Below are 25,544 nucleotides of genomic sequence, written 5' to 3'. Positions count from 1 at the left end.
TAGGCTAGCCTGTCACAACTGCTAACTGTCACACAGTGCCAAGATTGGAGCTGATCTCCTGGGGAGGCGGCTGAGAACAGAGGGGAGTGAGGAAGTAAAGAGAAAGAGTAATTTCTCTTTCCATAGCCCAGACAGAAAGAAAATGAATAGGCAACCTGTAATCAATCACAAATAATACATAAGCCAAAAATCAGTCATTCTGAGTAAAAATACATAAACCTATCAGTTTACCAGCATTTATTAGCATAAGTGCTATATTCTGCAGCATCAAAAATGATGCCCAAATGTACTCTCTGTCCAAGGTCTCACCAGGACAAGTACAAGATTATTGCCCATTTAAGCAAATTGACCCAGCAAATTAAACCAAAATGCTCTCTTTAAATTCAATTTTCAAAATGCTGTCCTAAAAAGGCTCCTGTCCACGTGGCCTCTGCAGTACATAGACACTGAAGTCACAAGATGACTAGAAAAAATCATGTTCAGACTTTTGTGAGATGAAGTTCCATTCAGATTACACAAATTGAAAGCTTATTTAAAAGAAAAAAAAATTATAAACCCACTTAAATCCAGGCAAAATTTTCCCAGTACTAAATATTTAAAGTTAAAAGAGAAGGTAGGAAAAACTCTACAACTGCATCATTATTAAATGGATGAGAACATAATCTCACTCAACAGTGATCTTAGCTATGTGCATTCATTTTATTAAGAGGTCTGAAGTGGAATATTTAAAAACAAAATCTTATTAAGAAAGTCTTCATCATCCTTGCTGGTGTTTTTCCTTCCCGCTGCATGAAGGAAATGTATTTTGTCTGTATAATCTTTGCCGATAACAGACTAATTTTTTTCATTGCCTGCCTTAGTCACATGTTGTTGTGGAACATTAAGCATGCACTTAGTTGAGCTGCAACACCAGGTGTTTTCTGATGCATCTGTGTAAGATGCTAATCTCAGCATCAGGACAAAAAAATAAAAGACAACATCAAATTGGATATCATCACTAATTCACGAATTTAATTTCCCTTTTTAGGTCTAAAATGCGGCCCACTTGTCTGCAGACAACAGACTTTTGCTGCGTAGAGTCATGAAACACTGATTTGATAAGACAGAGATAGTGACAGAGAAAGATTATTTGATTTTTTGAATGATGACCATACCTAGAGGCCCCACAAATGACACAGCCATGACTTTAGGGGCTGGGTACAAATCATGCCAGCATGGGCTCTGCCTGACAGCCATGTCCTCCCCTTCCTTCTGTGTGCTCACTTCTTTATTTATACTCCTGCATAGCACTGTCACGAAACAGAACAGGCATGGTAGCTAAATTTCATTATTATAATACTTCTTGAATCCAAACACCATATATTATCACTTTCCATGGATAAATACTGTAGTGCTCCTCCAGAGCTGCACACCAAGGGGCAGCTCCCATGCCCAGAGTCCAGGAAGGGACAAGAGAGCAACAGCTTCAATTCCTGCTCCTCAACAGAAAGTTATTCTACTAAATGGCTATGATAAGCCATTAAACAAGGTTGATTTGATAGGGAACATGGATGAGTAAGGCCTGTGGCAATGCACACCATCATTACAGTCATCATAGATAACTGAGGGCTCTTAAACAGGTGTATCACAGCTTTGTCCTCTCCTCCAAACTTCAATTATCGAAATAAAAGCCTACTTAAAGAAATAACAACCAGTGAAATTTTTTTTCCTTAATGTCAGATATAAAATAAAATCAATTTCAGTAAACCACTCCTGAACTGAGAGTCTGAAAACTACAGTACATAAAAAACACAACACACCTTTTCAACAAGGCCTTGTGGGGAGCCCTTTATTCTCACCCAGTGTTTATGAGAGCTTTTGTGGGGCTCATTCCTATCAGAACAGACACAGCGATTACTGTCGGGGAGAGTGCTCCAATAGCACACGTATTCGGCACCTCGCTGCGAGCCGAAACACCGCGGGAAATATCAGCCAGATCATGAAAGAGCCAAGATAGGAACAAAACAACAGCTTCCCTTGGGTACAGCAGGAGAAATCCATCTGCAACGAGGAGATGACTGGAGTCCCAAGGCAATTATTTTGTTATCTAGAAGCGGCTTTCAAAGTCAGACGTTCTGCCCCAAGATCTGAGCAAAAGTGGTGTTTAGGTGGCTGCATGGAGGTTTGTTGCAACAATTTTTGGATATTAACTCTCTTCTAGTACAAGTAGCTTCTTCCCTGATCAGAATCTCCTCAAAGGTACTTCTTTCAGGCAGATGGCAAAAAAAAAAAAAAAAAACCTGAATGTACAACATGGCCATTTCTTACTTGACTCCTGAAACACCTTGGCAGCCTCAAAAATTGGCACATCCCACGACTTCAGCCCAAGGACTGACCCTTACTGAGAATGTCCATCTTACACAGTCATCCTAATGAAGGAGCCAGTGCCAAGAAACAAACTTTGCACTGGTGGGGAAAAACCTCTCAATTCCACATTTCTGAGTGGAGGGGCAGGATGGGAAAGACAACTCTTGGGGGCACACAAAAAAAATCCTCTTCCACTTATTTTCTCAAGTCAAATCTAAAGGCTTGCCAAATTGCTTGGACACTAACATACATTTACCAAAGCAAAATACTGCTTCATTGCCCTCACTGGAACACAGTGATGGTTAATACTATTTGCCAATTATCTGCTCCTACCTTTCCATTACTGAGATAGCAATGCATGTATCACAAAGGGGTTTTGAGTGTGTGACAAAGAGTTTTGGCTACTGAAAAATAGTGCTGCACAATTTGCAAACCCAGAAGGTTATTTCAAGACAAAATTGCCATGAAAGACTGTCATTTAAATAATGAATGGCTATGCTTGCTTGCTTGATTTCTTTCTTCTAAAATAATTTTTCTTGCTTTTTGTCAGTTGGCAACAAATACATCTTAACATTTGCATTTCAAGCAAGAAGAGAAACCCAGACAGTTGCTCCAAAAGGACTGGAAAATGTACTGTGAACTCTGATATGTACAAAGCTATCAAAGCCATCCAAACTTAGCCATTAGTAGCTTGCCAGGAATTCAGAAGGAACCCCAACTTTAGTTAGAGGACTTGGAAGTTGCTCTTCCCTCCCATTTGAAAATGCTGTTCAGCCTCATCCTAGTCTGCAACATCCATTCAAACACTCAGATGAAAACAGGGCACCTCATTCTGCTCTCTCCCCATATCCACAGCAAGAGACAGAAAATGTTCTTTGCATAATTTATGAGCAAAATGGCTCACGTAGGGTCAAGTTTGTAGTTGTTGCATCGGGATTTTTTTGGTGGTGCCATTTTATCACCAGCAGTCACCATGGAAACCATAGGACAAGTATTTAAGAAAAAAATGCCCATCCAAGAATCACCAAATAGGTCCATCTCTCATTATTATTCAGTAAAAAAGTACAAAAAATGGGTTCAGTTGCTACCAGAGCTCCTGTTTGCAACAGTCTACCTGAGACTGAAGCAAAAGAGAGATGTGGAAAGAAACCCTATTTCAATTGCTTGTACTATGACAGAGAGTGGGGAAATTTTGGGCAACAGATTTTAGCCCTGTTAGCAAGAAAGAATACAAAACTAGAGCATTTGTTTGGGCAGAAGGGAAAATAAAATTAACAATCCCCCCGGGTTTTGGAGAGATATTTGGCTATGAGATGCCTATGAAGCCAACAGGTCAAGCATTTTGTCTGACAATTTAAGTTTGCAGCCTCATGGACTCAGAGCATCTCCTTTAGAAGACATCTCAGCTGATTTCTTGGTGTACTGTGGGCATTTGTCAGAGGTCCCAGGCTGAAAGGCTGCAGCTGTGGCACGTTCTGTTCCCCCCTCAAATGGAAAGGAGCACAGAACAAGTCTTCTTAACCCTAAAATCCACCCCAAAGGCAGCTTCACAACCCCTTTGCCACAGTGCCTTACCAAGTTAACAATAAAAGAAAACACAGTGCACAGACAACACTGCTCAGGAAAGGTCTTGGATCTTTTTTAATCTAAGGAAATAGATGATGCTAAAACTGGTTGCTTCACTGGTTTGTTACCACAACATCAGAGTTCACCATATATAATTTACTGCGCTTGTTGACACTTAAATAACGGTGTTTGAGATAAAGAATCCAATTGGGAAGTGGACATGTGAGTTATAAAACTTCAAATACACACACACGTGTGTGTATACATGCATAGATAGAGAGACAATAAAGATCTCCACACACATTTCCACTCTTGGCTCTCAGCTTACATGCTGCTGTGCTTGGGAGGGATGCTTTCAAAAACTGTGTCATTTTATCTCTGTCGCTAAGACAGCATCCTTGTGAAAAGAGAGAAAATACTCAAAGGGTTTAATTATTTTTTTTAAATCTTTTCCTGAGCATTCAGTAATCCCTCAGTGAATTATTTTCACTGCATTCAAACGGGCAAAATAAATCCACCACAGGCTAACTCTTAACTCCCTCCCACCCACAAATAAATCCTAACTGTTGCCCACTTCCAAACACTAAAGAATACTAAACAGCAACACCACAGACTTCCAGGTTAAGCTGAAATGAACAGAGGAGCAACATTCAAAACTATTTTAAAACATAGGCAACACAAAAACCACAGAAGAAAGCCGCAAGATACAGAGACACTTCTTGGAAAATATTTCACTGAGAAGTTCTACAGATTAGCATTGAGGAAATCCAGGTGTAAGAAAACAAGAGATTTCTTATCCATATTTTTTAAACTGGCACAATACTTCTGTTATATACAAACATATATATATATATATATATATATATATATATAAAGACTGGTGAACAGTCAGAGGGTGGGTGAGATGACCTCCAGAGACTGTCATCTTTGGAACTGAAATTATTCTATGGAAAGGAAGCAATGACTTTACAGGATGAACTGAGGGTGGTAAATCCCTGTGGAGAAAACATCTTCCCAGGTACTTGAATAATTTATAGCAGCATGGTGCAATGGTCACTCCTGGCAAAATTCTGCTGTACTCAAAGATTCTACAAATTCAGAAGCTTTAATCATTTTATATATTAAACTCATGTCTCTGCATTAACACAGTCTTTCAGAATTAAAAAAGCTTTCACAGGAGCATATCAAGTGGATGATTTTAATGGTCTTTCAAACACAGTGCCAGGCAGAGATTCGAGTTACATAGCTTTGAGGGGAGAAAGTGAATTTAGAGGCAGCTATTTATTTCTTCCTTATATTCCACTTTATTTCAAAATATAGCACTAGTTCTAAGGGATTATAAATGCAACAATTCAACACTAATGCCTATTTTTTGGGTCTCTAATGAAGAAATTAAGCCACAAATCCATCTGCAGCCTCATACAATTGCCCTTTGCATTTTTTATCCATAAAGATGCTCTAACTCAGAATGACTTTTGGCTACATTTTTTCTTGAAAACTAAAATAAATACCAAGAGAAGCTGGCAAGATTCAAAACAATCATCCCTGAGCTCAAAACACAAAGATAACAACCCCAAACAACAGTTATTAAAGAAAATAGGCAGAAAGCAGTCCTGACATCAAAACTGGAGGCCCAAGGCCATCATCACAGGCAGCTACAGCACCCAGGAGATGACAGAGGTGTGCACAAAACCTCACACAACTTTGAGCGTACCCAGCACCTCGAGCTGCCCAGAACCAAGCAGGAAATACATCAAAACTAGGTAATAAACCCTACCTTAGGGTAAAAGATGTGGTGCAACTTTGTCCATGGATTTATACATGTACACCCCATAAATTTTAGGTTAAAAATCCTTCCAGTTTCTGTCACGTTCTCTACAACCACTGCTCATTTTCCCAACATCTGTTCCTTTCTGATGTGCTGCATTTTTTTACTCCTGTGAAATAAACTCATGGACAATGACAGTCCAGATCCAAAACCAGTTTTTACCTGGCTAATGAGAAGTCTGGTAGGAGCCCAGCCTGAAACCAAAACCTTTTTTGAGATGTTCTGCACACAAGTGCCACTCAGCAGCTTTCAACACCTTCTGTATCAATGTATCAGGGCCCATTTTAGCTTAAAATGAACAGCTGCAGGCTCCCAGATCAACAATTCCAGCACAGCCTGGCAAACCTGGCAGTCAGATTTCAGCGATCACATTCCCATCTTAAAATACTCATCTCTGCTATGTTTTACTATTTGCAAGGATACTCCTAAGACAGACTACTTGGGGAACCAAGTGATATAAATTTCTTTCTTGGTTTATTCTGTGTGTATTCAGATTATACTGCACACTGTGTGTAAGGATGGCTTCAAACTCAACAGCAGAAGGGCCCATGTCTCATTCACCACATTTCTCGGAGGAGTCACAGCATTTTATTTTTCTTCAGGTTCAAAGAAGCTCTGCTCCTACTGGCCTCAGAAGGACAACTTAGGCACAGACATTAAATATGCCTTCTATTACCTTGCAAGAACATGGCCAGTGATCAGGACCTTGCAGCATGTTAGCTCTTCCCACGGCAATTTATTTTCTCTGTTTTGTTACCCAGAAAGTCAATCAGTGAATGTAGTGATTTTCCTCTCAGAATCTGGACTTATTTTTAAAACATGATTAATGGGTCTTAATGTAGCAGCAGCTCTTACACTTGACAGAAAATAAAAACTCAACCAAACATGCTCTACTTTAAAAAAAGCATCAGGGTAACTAGAGCAAAAACAAAGCAGTTATGTTCTACAATGCCATCTCAGGTTTGCTCCCAGAAAGCATTAGCAAACTAAGATAAATTCAGTAAAAATAGTAAAAATTAAGGTGGCACTATACTTCTGATTTATTCAAAAACCTCAGAGGAACTGGGGGGAAAAAAAAAAAAAGACTTTTACTTTCATCCCTGCTTTTGTGCTTCCTGAAATGTTAGCAACCATGGCTACCAGACGTCAGTGCACTCTCATTTTCATCACCAAGAACTACCAAAATGCAATACGCTCCCATTAAACTTTATCTCTCCCTTTTTTTTTTTGTTTCTTTTTTTAATAGAAGTTTTACATAGTTCAGTATCAGCTGCAACAATGGCAAAGTGCCCCCACATATCCCACCCTTTTTGCCTAAGAACTTGTGAAATCAGCACTCATTAACCTGCAGGGTAGATTAAAGTCAGAATCTACAGTGGTAAAAATTCATAGAAACATAAAACCATAGAAAATCCTAGGTTGGAAGAGATCCACAAGGATCATCAAGTCCAGCTCCTGGCCCCCACACAGGACAACCCAAACAATCCCACCAGGTGCCCAAGAGAGTTGTCCAAGCACTCCTTGAACTCTGTCAGGCTTGGTGCCTTCCCTGGGGAGCTGTTCCAGTGCCCAACCACCCTCTGGGTGAAGAACATTTTTCTAATACTCAACCTAAACCTCCCCTGACACAGCTCCAGCCATTCCCTCAGGTCCTGACACTGGTCACCACAGAGAAGACACCACTTTGTGCCCCTCCTCTTCCCCTCAAGAGGAAGCTGCAGACCAAAACTGGGCAGCATCAGTCTTAAACAACCTTAGGACATTGGTCTTCAGTAACATCTGGGCCAGAATAATCAACAAAAAGAACAATGAAGCCTCTTTTCTTCAGTGTTCACTTACTCTGGAGACAAGAAAATTAATGAAGAAAAACTGTAACCCCCTGGGAGATATGACCAGTGATTGTACATGCTGGGAGGTGAACTTTGATCGCCTTCAAACACATCCTGGTTTTCCCATCTCAGGCCAGAGCAGCATTTGTGGGATACAAGGCTGCCTGTCTCCTCTCCTCCCAGAATAAGCATCTGCAGCAGCTTAATTATCAAGTCACAAATAAACATATTCAGCTTGGTGCATACATTCAATTACAGATAATGAGCTCTAGACAAAAGCTATTGAACTATAACTGAAATTCTATGAGCCGGTACACAACAAGCCAAGATTAAATGATATGGACTAGGGACAAGGAAAAAAAAAATATTCTTCCCTTGAAAAGCATGCAAAGTAAGGAGATTTTCTGGGGAAAATCTCAAAATTACAAAGAGGTAATTGTCAATACCTATTATTTTCTCTAGTCTCATCCATTTTTCATAATGTTCTAGTGAAAGTTCAAGTGGTACTCAAATTTTTTCGCTCTGACTGTTGCTGCTCAAATGAGATGTTTACAAATAAAAGCTTAGCGTTTGCTCAAAGTTGAACTTTATAGTACCACCAGGATGCACCATAATATGCTACAAGCCTGAAAATAAAAGCTAAGACAAAGTGAAGCCGGAAGGCACATTTTGGAAATTTCTGTAATTTTAAACTCTATAGTGATACACCAAATAAACTCCAAGTATCAGAAAGTCAGGAAATTCAGACTTACAGTTTACTTTAAAGGAAATGAAAACATCAAGAGTGCAGACAGGGAGAAATGAAGTCAGTGGAAAACCCTGACGTCTGTCCAGTGCGTCAGGCACGGTCAGGAGCTGCACAGATTAATTTTCTCCAGCTTCAAGACAAATTACAAATGTACATAGAGTTCTTTGAACACATTATGACTATGAATGGCTATGAAAATGTTTTGCTCTCCCAGTTTTCTGACATATGGGAGTGTTCTTTACATTGGCTTTTTTTCTTATAAACTGAGTTTTCATTTGCAATGGCATAAAGATTCTAGGATTCTGCATGCAAACCTTATCAGAAAGACAGTTTCTTTATCTCTTCAAAAAGGGCCTGTTGTAGTGCTCCATCTGAAAGGTTTGCTGTAATCCTTCATCCTGGATTTAGTTTATTCAGATTCTAAATATAAAATAATCTGGAAATGCTAACAATTGCTTCTGCTCAGTATCTGTCCAGTGGCTGCAAGTTCATCATATTTTTTTATTTTGGACCCGTCAGTTCAGACTGCACTCTCCTGATAGCACAAAATTAAAACCTCAAGTGCTGCCTCCTACATCCAGCATAGCAAAACCCAGACACAGACAAGCAGGATGATTACAGATCACAGAGGGCTCTTGGAAGAGGTATTTCACTTTGTTACCTATTGCTAGAGAAAACTGATTTCTCTAACCACAACCTGTAGCAAGCTTTCACAAGACCACAGCTATGACCTTATAAGCATCCCAGTCAGCCCCTGGTAAACCAGGGAGGGCGAGCAGGCAACACTGAACAGATTCCAAAGTTTACTTCTTCCATATCAACAGGATGCTGAGAACTTGCTACACAGCAAGAGACAGGCTTTCCTCCTTTCCAGGGTAACTGCAAATTATTGCAATCTGCCAACAGCCAAGGAAAATTCACCGCATACAAAATAACACCTTCCAGTAGTCCTGGAGCAGGTTACCCTGACAAAACCCAGCTGCCTTCTCGTAACTCAGCTGTCAGGTGGCCACTGTCTTGGAAAATACTGCTCTGTGAAAATACCTGCCTCCAGAACCAACTGTCACTATATTCCATATACAATGTTTCTGCATCTCCTCTTGCAGCCATCACACTCTGCTGTTAGGGCACTGAGGTCGCTTTTTTCCCCCCTCTTTACTGTTGCAGCTGATGACTGGAGTTGTATCTGGAAGTGGCCACAAGCCTGCCAGAGCTCAAGGAGTGTCTGGATGGTGCTTTAAGTCAAGTCTTATGGTTTAGTTTTAGGTAGCTCTGAAAGGAGCAGGACTTGGACTTAATGCTCCCTATGGATCCCTTCCAATTTGAGATATTATTATTATACGATTTTATTATTCTATATAACCCTTCTTCTGTTATGCAACCTCTAAAACTGTCAATTGACCCCTGTCATCCAGGTCTTATTGTAGGGATGAAGAAATTTTTCTCAGAAGATTTAGCCTGAATGATTAAACAGAGTGAAAAAAACTGGGCTAGAAAGCAAAAGCAGAACAAAAGAACACAGAGTTTTGGGTGAAAAAGAGTTGAACTTGCTTCATGTTACTGTAGTAGCCATTGGTTGCTGCATGGCAGTACCCAATGAATCAGATTTTTTAATGATGTGGGAGTCAATCTTTTGCAAAGACAAGCTTTGGATTTATTTTCTCAGGGTTTTGGGGCATGACTTGTTATTTCAAATGATCTGGTTCTCCCAGCTGTATCAATTCCTCCCGAGTGCTCCAGTCCTGGCAGTGAGGCACTTGATGTTTATTTCTTGGTGCCTGGTACAAACTGTGTGTGTCCTGAGTGCTGAAACACTCAGAGGGTGCAGCTGGCCTCACACAGGCTGTGGTTAAACTCAGCAGTCAGTGTCAGCAGCTGGAGAACAGTTCATCCAAAAGCTCTCCTAGAGGGTCAGGGACGGGTGATTGGAAGGATGGAGATCAAGGTGCAGGAACTTCTGAGGAGACTTTAACCCCCCCAATAGACAAGTGACATCTGACCTGGCTGTTGGGAACAGCTCTCCCTGAGTGGGAGACGGGACTGCACGACCACCATGGGGCCACCGAAATGTCTGCAGATCAGTGGAAGCTGAAATTATAGGAACATACCAACATTTTCATAAATACCCACAGAAAAACTTCTTCCTGCCTCATACAAAAGGCTGCTCTAAACAATGTAATACTGAAGGTCAGGAGGACAAAGCCATCGGTAAAAACACAGAGGGGATTAACCAAACAGGTCCTCAGGCTCTATTGTTGCTGTTCCCAAAAATACCTTCTGTCCCATGTTGATGGCTAAATCTTATCAGCAGGCTGATTTAAATCCATCCTTTTGGTCAGCCACATTTAAAGCTGTTTTATACATTGAGTTAATTGTGATGTCTCCATCTCTCTATGGTATGTTTCTCAAAAGGGTTTTCTACTTATAACTATCCTGTTAGAAGACTCCAAAAGAACACTAAAAAAGCCCACAGAGAAACAAACCACAAACTTGCTACTCTAAATAATGTGCAAGGACACAAAACAAAAATCAATATCTAGTAAGGACTTGGTTCCATTACAACTGACATGTTCTTTCAAATAAACTATTATAACATAATTCTAGGAATATTTGTGCTTCTAACAATCTCTGCCCCTAAAAAGGCTGCACAGCTTTTTACTTCCTCAATTCTTTCACATAACTTAAACAAAACAGAAAAGCAATATATCTGCTCAATGAAACTGCAGGGTAAATTCCATTAATTCACCCAAAAGCAAGACACAGACTAGCACAGGAAAGCTCTGAAGTATGAAGACATTTCCTGGGACAGACAACAATGAGAACAAATTGCAAAGATTCTTGTTAAAATCATTTTTCCTGAACTTAAATCTAGTTGTCACCAATGAACCAAGCCATGAGAATGCTGAAAACTCTTCCCCAGTCCCACCAATTATCTCTGTTCTATTTATAAACTGTGCTTATCTGTGCATTGCTTTTGATGTACAGAAGAGGAAGGGAACTCGAAGAAGCCAGAGATGGTAAGAACCATGGCAAAGCAATGTGGTATTTATTCTGCTATGAATAATATGCAGGGATGAACAGAGACAATGAGTGCCAAAGTGCCACATCGCTGTCAAGAACTGAATTTCCAGCTCCTGGTCACTGTCACATTTTCAGGATGCAATTTTACAAAGAGTTTTGTGTCATACTTGTAAAGAACTTGAAAAAAATCACATGCAGTGTTTTATAGAATGAATTCCCAGCAGTAACATCACCATTTAACTAAAAACAATGTACAAGATTAAGTCTTCTGCTACTGGAACATGACAATGTCTGAGACAAACACTCTGAGGATGAAGCAAATTTATAAATGAGCTTCAAAACCTCTGAAGCTCTCTGGAACCAAAAGCAGAACTGAAACACAAAAGCCGAGGGCCAAGGCACACAAACTAAAGTGAGGTGCAAGCAAAAAAGATTTGGTACAGGATTTTCATGGAGTTACAGTCTGGTCAACAGAGGCTCAGGAAAGGAAAACCACCCTTTCAATCTGAATTCAAACGAAACAGTTCTGATAAGGAATCTACATGATCTTAAACGTGAGCTCGAAGTGCTACAATATATGTTAGAGGTCACATAAGAGGAAAAAAGGAGGCAATTAGCTGAAAAGCTGAAAAAATAAAAGCGAAGCAGAGAATGTAGAACTTGGTTTGAGAAGTGACAGCCACACAGTTTTAGAAGCAAAGACAAAGCTCTTGTTATCTGATCAAATGATGAACTGGAACCCATGTGTGAAGTGTTTGATAAAGTCAAATACATGAGCAAGGATGTTCACTATAATCATTTCAGTTCATAGGATATCAGAAGGGTACAAGGAGTGTCAAGAGGGTCAGTTAACAGCATTTATGAGCAGCTGAGGGACACTACCATGAATCTCTCCAACAACCTGAATTCCCTAATGTCTTTTGCATCCTGCATCCAAAGGCTAGGCACTATGGAGGCTGAAATAACACTGGGTGAAATAATACACAAGGGGACCTTAACATAAAAACAAAGGCCCAAATCAAAATGCACATGTGGAAGAACCTGATGTTACTTCCCTTGAGCTGGATTTGGGGAATGCTTGCTGTGCCGTGTGGAAGAAGTGGAATTTAGACTGCCCAGCTACTGCACCCACAGCTTCTGTCATTAACATACATTAGAATAAAATTCTTAAATAAGGAACCTTAAATGCATTCTCTGCCTTTTCTCTAAGAGTTACATGGGTCAAAAAGAGATACAGAAAGTAAACTACAATAAAATCATACTCACAGCATATTAAAATAATTGTTTTTGATGACTACCTCACTGTCCACATTTAATTTTTTCAAAAGTCCAAACAAGTGAAAAATGTAAGACTCAGCACAGTGCTGTTGTTTGAGGTAATACTTGAAGGCACCTATAAATAGATTCACATTAGAGTATTTCCTCTCATCATCTAATTTCACACTGGCTGGAGTCACACACCTGAATGGGGAGTGTGAAGGACACCTGGGCTGATGAGCTGCTGCTGCTGCACGGACTTCACAGATCCAGGGAAGCTCCAGAGGAGGCACTGAGCTCAGCTGGGAGAAAGTGTGGAGGTGACAGGTGTATATTTACATCCTACCTCTCACTGAGAGCAAAATCCTTTCAAACAGCAGGGAAGCAGTTTTGTTTCACTGAAAGCCACAACCCTGATTTGTGAAATGCAAGTGTCAGCCTTTCTGAAGAAACAGTCACAGGGTGAAGAACTGGTTCTGCCTTTCTTGGATACTCCTAAAATCCGGGAGTCTGCCTCTCCCACTGCCCCCAGCATGAAAAATCTGTGTCAGGAACCCCACCCTTCTCCCACTGTTGCATCTTTGGGACAAAAAAGTATTAATTACTCAAGAAAAAAGGGAAAGACAATGAAAATGGCTGTGATGCTCTGTATTACCTTCCAGGTAAGATTCTCCAAGCCCAGTATGTTGAAGAATCTCTACATTCCAGCTCATGAAAACAATTTTGCTTTCAAACACACATGGCCAGTCTTCCAAAAATCATGCAGCTGGTGTGGTTAACCACTCCTGTAACAAATCACTCCTGTTCCCACCATTCAACAGCTTTGTCCAATCTTCTCTTTATCACTTCTGCTAATAATAAATACTCTGCATATTTCACAAGTAGTTTGGCCACAGAAGTATTCACTTAAATAATCAGCAGTGAGATCTCTCCACTGGTACACATGTATTATTCATTACTATGTAATCTCAACAGCTTGCTCAACATGCCTGGGGCTTCTTTAACTTCCCACCAAAAGGCTGACAGAGAACTTTTTCCCCATTTTTAAGCACTCACAAATTCAGTTTAGTCTATATGCTAAAGCTTTCCTGCTTCCTCTTCCCCCAGCCCTGAAGCATAACAAATCACAGGAAAATCCATCAGGACGAAGTTTGATTAAATGATTTCTCAATTCATCACCAGACTATAGTTTCAGTCTGTTGATAGAAATGAATAAACCTGTGTTTGCACTCTTCTCTTTCTATGTGAATAAAGGACAAAGCAACCAAAATAAAACTTTGATCTGTTCTCTGCACGGGAATTAAAAATCCCTCATGTATGATAGCAAAACCTCTTCTTTTGCTTCAAGAAGCAGAAATTTAAAATGGGCAAAATCCTTATACAAGTACTTAGAATGTGAGTACCACGACAGAAGAAGGGGAAGAGCATAGAGACATGAGAAACTTCAGCCTGTTTGGGACAATCAGTTTGGCACAAGCTTTTTTTTTGAGGAAACATCTTTGAGTGAAAAAAAGTCAGTATGACTCACTAAATCTCACTCACCTTGCAGTCAGCAGATGCCTTTTCACTGCTGAACTTTGGAGCTCTCAAGTGAAGCTTCAAGCAGGGTAATGAGTGTTGCCAGGCTCAGAACAGCTTATTTCTACTTGCCACTCATTCCTGCAATTGTTTCTTCGTGAGGTGAACCCATCATATGAGCTACACTAAAAGAACTCACCAGAATACCTTCCTCAAAGCTCTGCAGTGACTGATTTCTGCTGTTGCAAGTGAAACCAGACTGAAAAGCAAGGCTCTTTTTGAGAATGAAAGCCATTTTTTCCTCCTTTCCTTATGTTCACTGTGTCTTTGCCTTCCCCAGCTAGGACCACGTGAGTGCTGGCCTTCAGCTCAGTGACCTTGCCATTCCAGTGTGCCATGTTATTTCCCCAGGGATAACATGCTTTCTTCTAAGCCCTATGGGATAAAGGATTCTGGGCTGCCCCCACCTAAAAAATCTTTTCTTTCCCATCCTTTTTTATCATTGTCCAGTAGCTCAGATAGAAGCCAAAACAGTATTTCCAAATAACTTTGCACATGCTGCCAATCTGTCGTGTCCCAGTGTGGCTGAGCGAGTGTGTGAGGATTGACTCTGCACCTCTAAACTGCATTTAATGTTCTCATACACCAGTCAATGAGCAATACACTCACAAGCACGTACTAAAATAACATTGAAAAAACCCACATGAACTTGATTCAAAAGCAATTGAACAGGTGAACAGCCAAGTGCCAGCTGCTTGAGCTCATGAGAAGAAACATGAAGCATCTTCTCAAAAGCCTAAGTCTGGATCTATTGGCAAATGGATTTACAGGGTTTTTTGCTTTATGAATTTATTTCTAAATTCAAAATAGCTATTTGTGATTATCCATCAAGAATGCAGGATGCCTTTGAAATAACAGTTATTCTTTTCATTTCACTACAAAAAGTGCCAAGAATAATTCCTTACATTTTTTATGATAACCGAGTAATGGAAATATTCTGCTAACCCAAAGCATATTGCACTGGATCTCACTAACTCAATGATTCCAGCAAGGAAGCCTTTCAATGACAGCTCAAAGTCATATGGCCAATCAGGCATGAAAAACAAAGTACTTCTAAAAATCAGAGCCTGTGTTTGTGGTCTGTCAATTAACACATGACTGAGTTCTTAAACAGGTGTTAAGAAAACACTCTAATTTGCTTTTAAAAATAAAAAGACCTCTTGTTGATTATACTAATGTCCTCCAGCATTTCACATACAGGCTTGGACATCTTTTTACCACATATGACAGTTCAGGTCAGGTCCCAAGGAAGCAGGTTGTGAAATTCATATCAGTGACAAAATAACTGGGTCTGTAACACACCTTGAGAACTGCCAGAAATGCATGATCCTTATGAAGAAGCGTGATCTTTTTAAGCATGACTTTTGATGTCGTACAGCACTGCCCCATATGTCCAACCAAATGCCATTTTTAAACCCTGAGGATATATTTAGCACAACATACATCATCCCACTGTCGTCATTTCACTGAACAAAGCAAAAGACAGGATCATGCTAAATGATGCATCCTCGGCTTGTGTCAACAGCACAGCAGTGAAGGGACTGCAATGCCAATGAAGGCTAAAATGCAGCCAAATAAGCTGAAGAAATAGGAAGAAGATGGCATGATAGATATCAATGGATTTGAATTATGAAGTCAAGAATAAAGAATGGAAACATAAAACACGCTGACATACGAACTATATCTGTTCCTGACTAATCTCTGCTTGCCTGCCATTCACAGAAGGCACCATCTGATCTTTCAAGTTCCTGCATGCATGATGAGCTCTTGGCTACAGCCCAGGCTGGTGCAGCCAAATCTTTGCGATTCCACCTGGGCAGGACAGAATGCAAGTTATCACTTCCGACTGGCACCATTTCCTACGCCCAGAGTGACCCTGCATGACAACTCTATGCCTCATTACACCAGCCAAGAAATTAATGTACATCACCAGCCCAGTACAGCTTACTGTCATCTCAGAAGAAGCTTGAATTATTCACCAAAATTCAGAACAAATGATGAGGGGTTTTTTTTTTTTACTTTTAAGAGCAACATGTAGTAAAGAATAAAACATAACTGTTTTGGCAAAAAATCACAGATATCTTTTGTTATTCTGTACTCAATGTCCATCACAACAAATCATTTGCTCATTTCACCTTCCTGTTAAGAAACTGCATTTCTGATGTCTTTGGAGCCTTGTCAATCACTTTGTACTGGTTTGTAAAGGATGAGGCCCCCTTACCCCAACAAACTTGAGGGCACAATCCTTTACTGCACAAAGGAATATCAAAATGCAAAGCCAAGTAATTCAGCCTGCACTGAAGGACAGGAGCAAGCAAAACAGCTCTTGGCATGTACCTGAGTTTTAAAGTAGGCTTTAGAATGTGAGTTTTGTTCAGTTTCTAAGTAGGTATAGCAGGTACTTCCATCAGAGAGACACTTCACCATTGGATACTGGTGATCAATCCTAAGGGAATAATTTTGTTCAGCATTTACCCACAACAGTAACCAGGCTTTGTGTTGAGCAATAGAAACAAAAATATCAGCTAGTGGAGAACCAGCAGAGTGAACTGGTTTTAAAAACAGAATTTGAGAAGAAAGTAAAGCACAGCCAGGGCCTTGTGCAGGAGTCCTTGATGCACTTCAGCTGTCCACACCAGATAGTCACTATTTCTGACACCTTTTGTTCAGAGCTTGCCTTGAGACACAAAATAACTTGTCCAAGCTGCTAAAAATCACCAGAGCAAACAGGAGAAATGCCAAAGGACATGTGTGCTCTGCCTCTCCATCCCCTCCATTACAAGGTCACCTTCACTAAGCAGAAACAATTAAGCACTGGGGTTAATTTGGACCTACAAATAGTTGCTGCCAAACACAAAATCATTAAGGTTGGAAAAGACCTCTAAGATCATTGAGTCCAAACATCAGCCTAACAATTCCAGGTTCACCACTAGACCGTGTCCCTAAGAACCACATCCACACAAACCAGACAAATTCTCCAGATTCTTCTGAAGTTCAATACCATTTAGGGTCCTTTTCTTCCATTTTTTGTAAAACTGGTATATCTTTAAACGACATTTGAGTCCTTCTCAACTATTTTTAAATTTGGGTTTGGTTACCCAATAGGTTAAAACGTAGTGGGGGTGAACAGAGATAAGCAAAAGCCTCATTCCACAGGCATCAGTCAAAAAATACTAATAAATGCAGGGAATAACAACTGAATTCATAGTACAGGTGTGAAAGAATGGGATTCTGCTCTCAGCTGAGATGATTGCCTAAAGACTTGAAATTAAGTTAAATCCCTTCTCACATAAATCACTTCAGTCAGAAAACACATGCACCTTTCAAAATATATTTTGGGAGGAAGTGGTTAATTTTGTTTTATTCCTTGAATGTCCCAATTAAGACATTTCTACTAAATAAGCAAGGCATTTTCAGTATTGATTTGGGGGATTATCATCAGCATTAGCTAGATGCACAGTTCATCCAGTTCTTTAAATCCAACATTATCAAGGTTAGATTAAAAACAAAATCCATATGTAGACTTTCTTGAATTTTTACTGTAGCAGGGACAGGAAAATGCTTCTATCAGTTCTCCCCATGACAGGCATTTTATTTCCCTCATGCATTTTCAGAATACATATGTTGTAGACTTTGTTCTCTTCTAAAGCCAATGAAAGCTTTAGCTTCATTTACCAAAAAAAAAAGAAAAGCTATTTTCTTAGAATTGTCTAACATAGCAAGCTCATTTTTGGAGCCCAGCTCTGCCCAAAGGACAAGCCAAGCCACTCATCTGCTTCTCTGAGCAAATCTGTTCTCATAACCAAGAGTTTGCTGGTCCATAACAGATTCTTGTGCTGTGTCAATCTGGGAGATCATGGACTCACAGAACCTTAGAATGGTTTGGGTTGGAAGGGACCTTCAAGATCATTGAGTTCCAATCCCCTGCCATGGGCAGAGACACCTTCCACTATCCCAAGTTGCTCCGAGCTCTGTCCTTGATGTTCATGGCCTTGAACACTTCCAGGGATGGGGCAGCCACAGCTCCTCTGGGCAGCCTGGTCCAGTGCTAATCACAGCACATCAGATAATTCAAAGAACTTTATGATTTCATAGGACACGTGTCTGCAGTGAAATATCCCCCCTGCTGGCTTTCTGACCTGGTGGTTTCTCTTTGCAAATGCTAGGCCTGCATTTGATTTTTATGAAGATTTAGTACAGTGCCCAACTCTCCCACAGTTTGCTCAGAGTTCTTGAATGTTGAAACTTTTGACATGTATGGGAAATCACCCTTGAGGGACAGGTTACCCACTACATCATGTGCTGCCTGCTGGTATAATTAAACAAAACCTCAGTTTCTTCTTAGCAGGACTTGTCTTGCAGAGTTTTCTGGGCAGTGGAGTCCCCAGGGCTCCCACACCTGCTGATTCTCTGCCTACACCTCTGATACACCTCGGGGGACTTTGAACTCTGCTCTTCTTGCAAGTGAGAGAAAACCTCATCACCAAAACAACTTCATATGAATACAGAAAAAAAAGCCAGAGTGTAAAGATAAATTAGTCCAGGTTCTCACCCATGAAGAGAGATCACTGAGCACTGCCAAAAGTGCCCAAATCCCAGCACACCTGTGGTTCACATCAAAGTCTCCCATCTCAATTCACACTTCTCATCGTCTTGACAATCTCTTTGCAGCCTCTTCAAGCCTTCAGGGGTGAAATATCCAAACTTCAGTTGGAAGATCTACAGAGCAAACAGGGGATGGAAGCAGGGCAAAGCAAGGAAATCTCTAACAGAAGACAAGTGGGAATGAGAGGATAGTCAATTTAGAGACAGGCAACGCTCTGTACCAGGTACACTGTCAGAAAACCCACCAGTGATAGCAGCAATTGCCAAATATACTGATTATTTCTGCCACCAAGCAGCACAAATAACAAATGACTGAAAACTAAAGTACAGAATCTAAGCACAGGAATCATCTTCTGGTCATGACTGCCAGTTCCTTCAGATAACAAGGGCTGAAAATTTCAGGACATGAGTATAATTTTTAGGGAGTCAGACTGATGCCTGGGGCTTCAGATACAGAATATATTCAGAGCAGGAAGGGTGGAAGGGCAGAGTACAGATGACAGTCTAAGGCACACATTTTTTTCCTGTAGCACAAATATTTAGATCTGCTACCCAGAATGCCCAGACACAGAAAAACATTCTTTATTATGTGTGGCTTGATTTACTCTGAATCCAAGTACATTTTCTCTTGTTACACTATAAAATTGAATACTAAGAATACAACAGCACTGCAAGACAAAAGCACAAGTACTGCATGTACCACTTACCTTGTGTATATGCATTGCCTGTGTGTATCAAGATGACATCTTGACATCTACTTTTTCATCTCATACTGGGAAGTATGAAATATTTAAAGCATGGTCAACCCTTTCATCCCAACTACAGCAAAGTGAGAGGTCTCATGAAATGGACTTTCTCATCCTCCTATCAGTTCTTTCATTATCCCTTTGCTGAAGAAGCCTCCAAGTCATTAACAACATCCTTTCTAAAGTACCCAGTCCTGTAGTAGGGTAGCATTTTATAAACATGGGACACCACTGCTTTGAGAATAATGTGCTCAAACACTTCACCTGTGTTTGGACAACAGTCTCTTATTTAATCACAGTAATTCAGAGCTGCATGTGCCACAGCAGCATGAAACTTATCAAACCACTGATCCCTATTTTTAACTATGACAGTATGCTTAGCATGCAGATGTCTCGGGGAGGTTTAGGTTGGATAGTAGGAGAAGGTTCTTCACCCAGAGGATGTTTGAGCATTGAACAGGCTCCCCAGGACAGTGGTCACAGTACAAAGACTGACAGAGTTCAAGAAGCATTTGGACAATGCTCTTGGGCACATGGCCTGACTCTTGGGCTGTCCTGTGCAGGGCCAGGAGTTGAACTCAATGATCCTTGTGGGTCCCTTTCAAGTCAGGATATTCTATGATCCCACACATACCAGTCTTCTTGCTTCATTCTATATTCATCTGCTAGTCAGACTATGCTGACTTCCAAGTCTTGTTCCATGCCTCTCTTGCAGATCTGAAGAAGTACAAAAAGCACTTCAGAAGCCTTTTTCTTTTCCCAACAGAACAATTTTTCCTCTTGCCCCTGCAGATGTACATGCCATCAGATAAAGACTCTTCTTTACCATCTTCTCAGGCATTGACAAAGAAATTAATGCCAATTAATTAAATTAATTAACTAAAATTCTTACATTTTATAAAAACTTTTACTGGAAACAGGTTCTGAAGCACTTCAAACTGATTGCATAAACTATAAAACAAATTCTGTCCTTCCCTTCATACGTAAAAAGTTTTGCTTCTATAATAAGAGCCAGGGCATAAACCATGGTGACATGATGAATTTCAAGGCTTGGATGCAACATGTAGAGGATAGTTAGAGGTCTATGCAGAAAAGACACCCTCATTTTCTCTTGGGAGCTCCCTGTGTCCACAGGGGAGTTAAAACAAAGCCTGCTTACTTCATTCAGTCGTTGCTGAATCGTGGAACACATAAAGAGGTCCCTGGATAAATTGTGAGGAGAAAGTCCCACTCCTCTGGATATTTAAGGACCTTTTAACTGTCTTGTTTTGGGTTCCTGACTTTAATATGTTAAAAAAAAAAATCACAATTTTTAAAATAAAATTCAAATGAAAAATGAAAAGGCTTTGGTTTAATTTTTAAGCATAAGATAAATTGTCTGATAGTCTGAAGTCCCGAGCATCCAGCAGGTCCCAAAATACTGCTTGGCACTGTAATGACCATAATTTCTACATGAATTCAGGAACAGAACTGCAAGGGGTGGGTTTTGGGTGAGTTTTTTTTCAAATCCCTGGGCAACTTCACTGTACAAAAGATTTTACCATTTGTAATTCAGCACTACAATATTGGTAAAATTGATTTACATTAATCTATTTGTAAACCGAAAAAATCCCATGCTACCAGTAGAGTCCTTATGATTAACACACAAAGTGTAATATTTCTGAAATTTAAAGTTAGTTTGGGGCTGCCTTCCATGCTTGAAAATCATTCAGGAAAACCAAGTAACATAATAAGATCAATATTTCAACTCAAAAAAACCCAACCCAAACCATAGCAAACACCAAACCAGAAATAAAATGTACATGATTACCAAAAAACATTGAACAGCCCATAGAAATGGGGGCTCCAGGGGATGTTGCCATATACAAATTGCCTTATTTAGGATTAGCTGGTGCACAAAAATGACTGAAAACTTGCCTGAAGAAAGGCTATTTTAAATGGATTTAACTATTAACTATTTGCGCAAACACTGCGTTTTGAAAAGCACCAGCTTGTGTAGGAGCATACATGAGCAATATGGCAATTTTACAGTTGGACTCAGTGATCTTAAGGGTCTTTTCTAACCTAAATGAGTCCATGATTGGTGGTGTGCATCTATGGTGCTTCTCCTCAGCTGGCAAAGATACAGGACCAAAACAGTCCTTGGCATCACTACAGCAAAGACACAGACAAACTCTTAATTAGCTCTGTGTTACTGTCCTATTAACAAAGGTGATAAACCCCAACAGAGGAGAAAGAAGCTGTTTCATGCAGGCAGATATGAAACCTCTTTGGCTCCTTACCTGGCACCTCGGGTCTCTGAGCTTGTTCCACATTTAAAACACTAATTTCATGATTCTGTAGAGAGCACTGAGGATCGTTTTTAAGAAGTACCAACAAGCTGTACTCAGTCCTTAATTTTTGGCACTGATGTGAAGGCTCCATTTGGTGATGCATCTGCAGTGCTGGGGAGGTGTTTGAAAGGTGGGAGAGCGGGTGCTTTCCCTCCTCCAGCATATGCTGTGATTATTTGGTGATTTCAATACACATTCCAAACACCAGCTGTGGTCAACGGGACCTTCTGTTTCTGTGGTGTGTTGTGTTTCTGTGTGAATTGCTGTAGCTCAGGAAAAATCACAGAATGGTTTGGGTTCAGAAAGGATCTTAAAAGATTATCGAGTTCCACCCCCTTGCCATGGGCATGGACAACTTCCACTATCCCAGGTTGCTCCAAGCCCCATCCAACCTGTCCTTGAACACTTCCAGTGATGGGGAAGCCACAGCTTCTCTGGGAAATCTGTGCCAGGGCCTCAGCACCCTCTGGGTAAAGAATTTCTCCTTAACATCTGATCTAAATCTCTCCTCTTTCAGTTTGAAGCCACTCCCCTTTCTCCTGTCACTCTATCCCTTGTCCAAAGTCCCTCTCCAGCTCTCCTGTAGCCCCTTTAGGCACTGGAAGGGCCTCCAAGGCCTCCCTGGAGCCTTCTCTTCTCCAGGCTGAACAACCCCAACTCTCTCAGCCTGAATCCATAGTGGAGATTCTCTCCAGCCCCCTGATCATCTTTGTGGCCCGTGCCACAAAATGCAGCTCATTTTTGTGGAGGAACATTGCTGATGGGTGGAATTCATGTTCAGACACACAGATTCTTGCAAAGCATGTATTTTTTTGTCATCCACTGCACCTTATGGAACTATTGGGTGTAAAGCATACAGATACTTCTTCCTAACATTAAGTATTCTATATGGTCTGACTAGGCTAGTTACCAGTGAACAGCATAGCAGCCATATCCAAGAAAAAAAATAGGTTAACTTTTAAAAATTAGGCCAAATCTGCTTTACATGCTTTTGGTTCACTTAATAGGCAAAATAAAACTTATATTTTTCTCTTTTTTTCCCTGGAAATTCTGGTAGAAACTTTATTCTGTTTCCTTTTGTATTAAATACTGTAGATAAATAGCCTGAGAACAAATAAAAAGAAAAGAAATAATTCATCCTGTGATCCTGGATTCTGCTGACACCAAACTTTTTCTAAGAATATGCATTTCCTACTCACAGTACTGTTAATTCCTGCAGCACTCTCATGTTTTGTTCATTAACTTCCTTTTAGCACTACTGTAGAGTCGGAAAGAAAAATGCAAATGGAGCAGAAAACAGAGCAGGGACTACAGAAGTTTGCTAGTTTAACATGAAGCTCCAGGAGCAATAGCATTTTCAAACAAATGCAACACAAAATCCTCCCACACTGCAGTGTAACAATCAGTTTGTTTGCCCAGAGAACTTCTAAAGCTCTCATAAGGGAAGAAAAAAGTAAGACAGACGCCTCAACAATATTGGGAGACAGAAATCCTTAGCAAAAACTCCCTACAGCAAACTGTGTCATTTCATTGGAAGCTTTCTTTTTTGCCTACGAATTCATTTAAAAACAATAATCAGCATTTCTCTCCTTATTTCAGTAACACTGACCCCTTTTGCATGAGTTTTCATGCAGGGAATGCTCAAAATAAAGTACCGATGTTGGGATTTTTGTTGCAAATGCGTACACAAAGGGAAGATTTTCTGGGAAAAACTGGAAAGCTGTAAGAGCTTGGAATGCTCCAATAGTACCTTATTTCAGAAGCAATCCACTCAATCTCATCCCCAATGCATGAACTGCACAGTAAAACTGTGAATAAGACAACGCTTCTATGCATGTGCCTACAAACTCACCCATTTTTACAGAATAAATGAGAACATGGACACATTTGACAGAAGGAGAGAGAAGAGTTTACAGACATACAGAAACAAATTACAAATAAAGCCATGAAGGGTGAAAACACCACCTCTGAGACTAGAACCTGTGCTCTGTTTGCCTTAAATAAAACTCCCTGCAAAGATATAAATTCTACAAGTTTAAAATAAACAGCTCCCCTGAAAGAGAAATCCTTAATAAAGACAGATGCTCTGCAGATGCATCAGTGCCTGTTCATTTTTCTTCCTTCTAATTAAAAGACCATTCTAATTCCTGCATGAGTTTTTTCCCACCCCAGTGCAGTGTATTGCAGAGAGCTGCAATAACACGACTTTGCACATGCATCCTAACAGGATTTCACATCCGCCCAACAGTAACTTTGCCTCACATTCCAATTTACTCCATAATGGATTACATGGCAGAGATTCATTCAGCTGATTTCCATAATGACAACAGTAGCTGAAAAGAAGTACTTTCCTACTAAATGGAAATGTGACATTAATATTAAGGTAAACATTTGAGTCTGTTGAATACTTTATTGGCAGCCGCACAATTTTAGTTTCAAAATAAATTTTCCCCAATAGCAGCTTTTATTTCATCTCAATCCATCAGCTCTTCTGGCTGCTAATTCCCAGAGCTGCCCCTTCAAGTTTTTAATCCTATCTTCCTAGTGTGAAAGTGCTGCAGACCAGCACTTTTAAACACAATGAAGCAACAGTTTTTGAAAGTTATATAAATCGTGTGAAAGACTATCCTATTAATTCCCTTTCTTATTACCAATTTTTGTCTCTTATTTACAGGGCTTGGGGACTTGAAAATTAAGTTACTCTGAGGGAAGGAAGAACTTCAATTTCACTGGGACCTCCCCTCTGGCTCTTGACATTTTCAGAAACCTGTTGGACAATACCATTCGGGTCAGCCCAGACATGGAAATTATGCTAAGCCTAAACCAGATCAATTTTAGTTTGTAGCTCTCAGATAACGACTTTGTGCTCAAGGCATTTTACAGAGACACCAGCAAAACAAGATATCTACCTTCAGAGTATCAGACTGGTAGTACTAAGAAAACCCTGGCCAGAAAACAGGATGGTACGCTGATTATAGAGCACCAGAGGGTAGAGAGGCAGCTGGTTGTTTTATTCTGCTCACAAGGACCAAAGTCTTTGTGCCAGGTAGGAAAGAAATTATCCTGTGAGCTGTAAATAGACAATTTTCCTCGTTTAGATGCAAACATCTGCAAGTAACAAACACAGAGGAACTGAAAACAGATATTTATTACATAATTACCAGAGTGCAAGCCTAGTGTTTTACGGGACTATTATTTTTTAAACATTAATTCTCCAAGGAGGGAAAGGATTAAGATGATACCACATGCCACTAATAAGCCACTGCTGAAATGTTTTATTTATTGTCTCTGAGTTAGGAGAACTGATCTAAGTATCTGGAAGTTATGAATATTAAATATAAGCTAAAAAACTTGTCTCTAAGGCAGCAAGTTCTTGCTGATAATGCAACCTTTTGCACCATTCTAATCTGGGCCATAAAATTCCACCAGCCATCTGGATCAGGATTTCCCTAGACCAGCCTCCTTTTCCCCCTAGTGGTGCAGTGACAGATGGAAACACTCTCAGGAAAGAAGATTTGCATCTCTCCAAGCCCCCTTAAAGGAGATGTCACACATGAAAACTGTGCTTGCCCACTCCAGATAAGAAACTGCTTTTGCTGCAATAGATGATTAACGAATATCAACATCTGCACAGTCAACTCACACCACCAAATGACCTCCACCAGCACACCCAACCTCTCGGATCCC

At 40.2% G+C, this 25,544-nt stretch overlaps 1 protein-coding gene and 1 long non-coding RNA gene across 3 annotated transcripts in view; both read right to left on the bottom strand.

Annotated features, from left to right (window-relative positions):
- Positions 1-25,544, bottom strand: part of TRAPPC9 (trafficking protein particle complex 9) — a 469,795-nt gene that overhangs the window by 144,749 nt on the left and 299,502 nt on the right. The gene's annotated exons all lie outside the window — the stretch shown is intronic.
- On the bottom strand, positions 18,397-22,251 carry LOC108449716. Its single transcript, XR_001865996.1, has 3 exons — positions 21,807-22,251; positions 20,159-20,241; positions 18,397-18,892 (listed from the first exon to the last, which is right to left on the bottom strand). It is a non-coding gene; the product is annotated as an uncharacterized LOC108449716 (long non-coding RNA).

The sequence above is a fragment of the Corvus brachyrhynchos genome, unplaced genomic scaffold, assembly GCF_000691975.1.
Source record: "Corvus brachyrhynchos isolate BGI_N302 unplaced genomic scaffold, ASM69197v1 scaffold89, whole genome shotgun sequence".
NCBI lineage: Eukaryota > Metazoa > Chordata > Aves > Passeriformes > Corvidae > Corvus > Corvus brachyrhynchos.
This window is presented reverse-complemented; position numbering and strand designations above follow the sequence as displayed.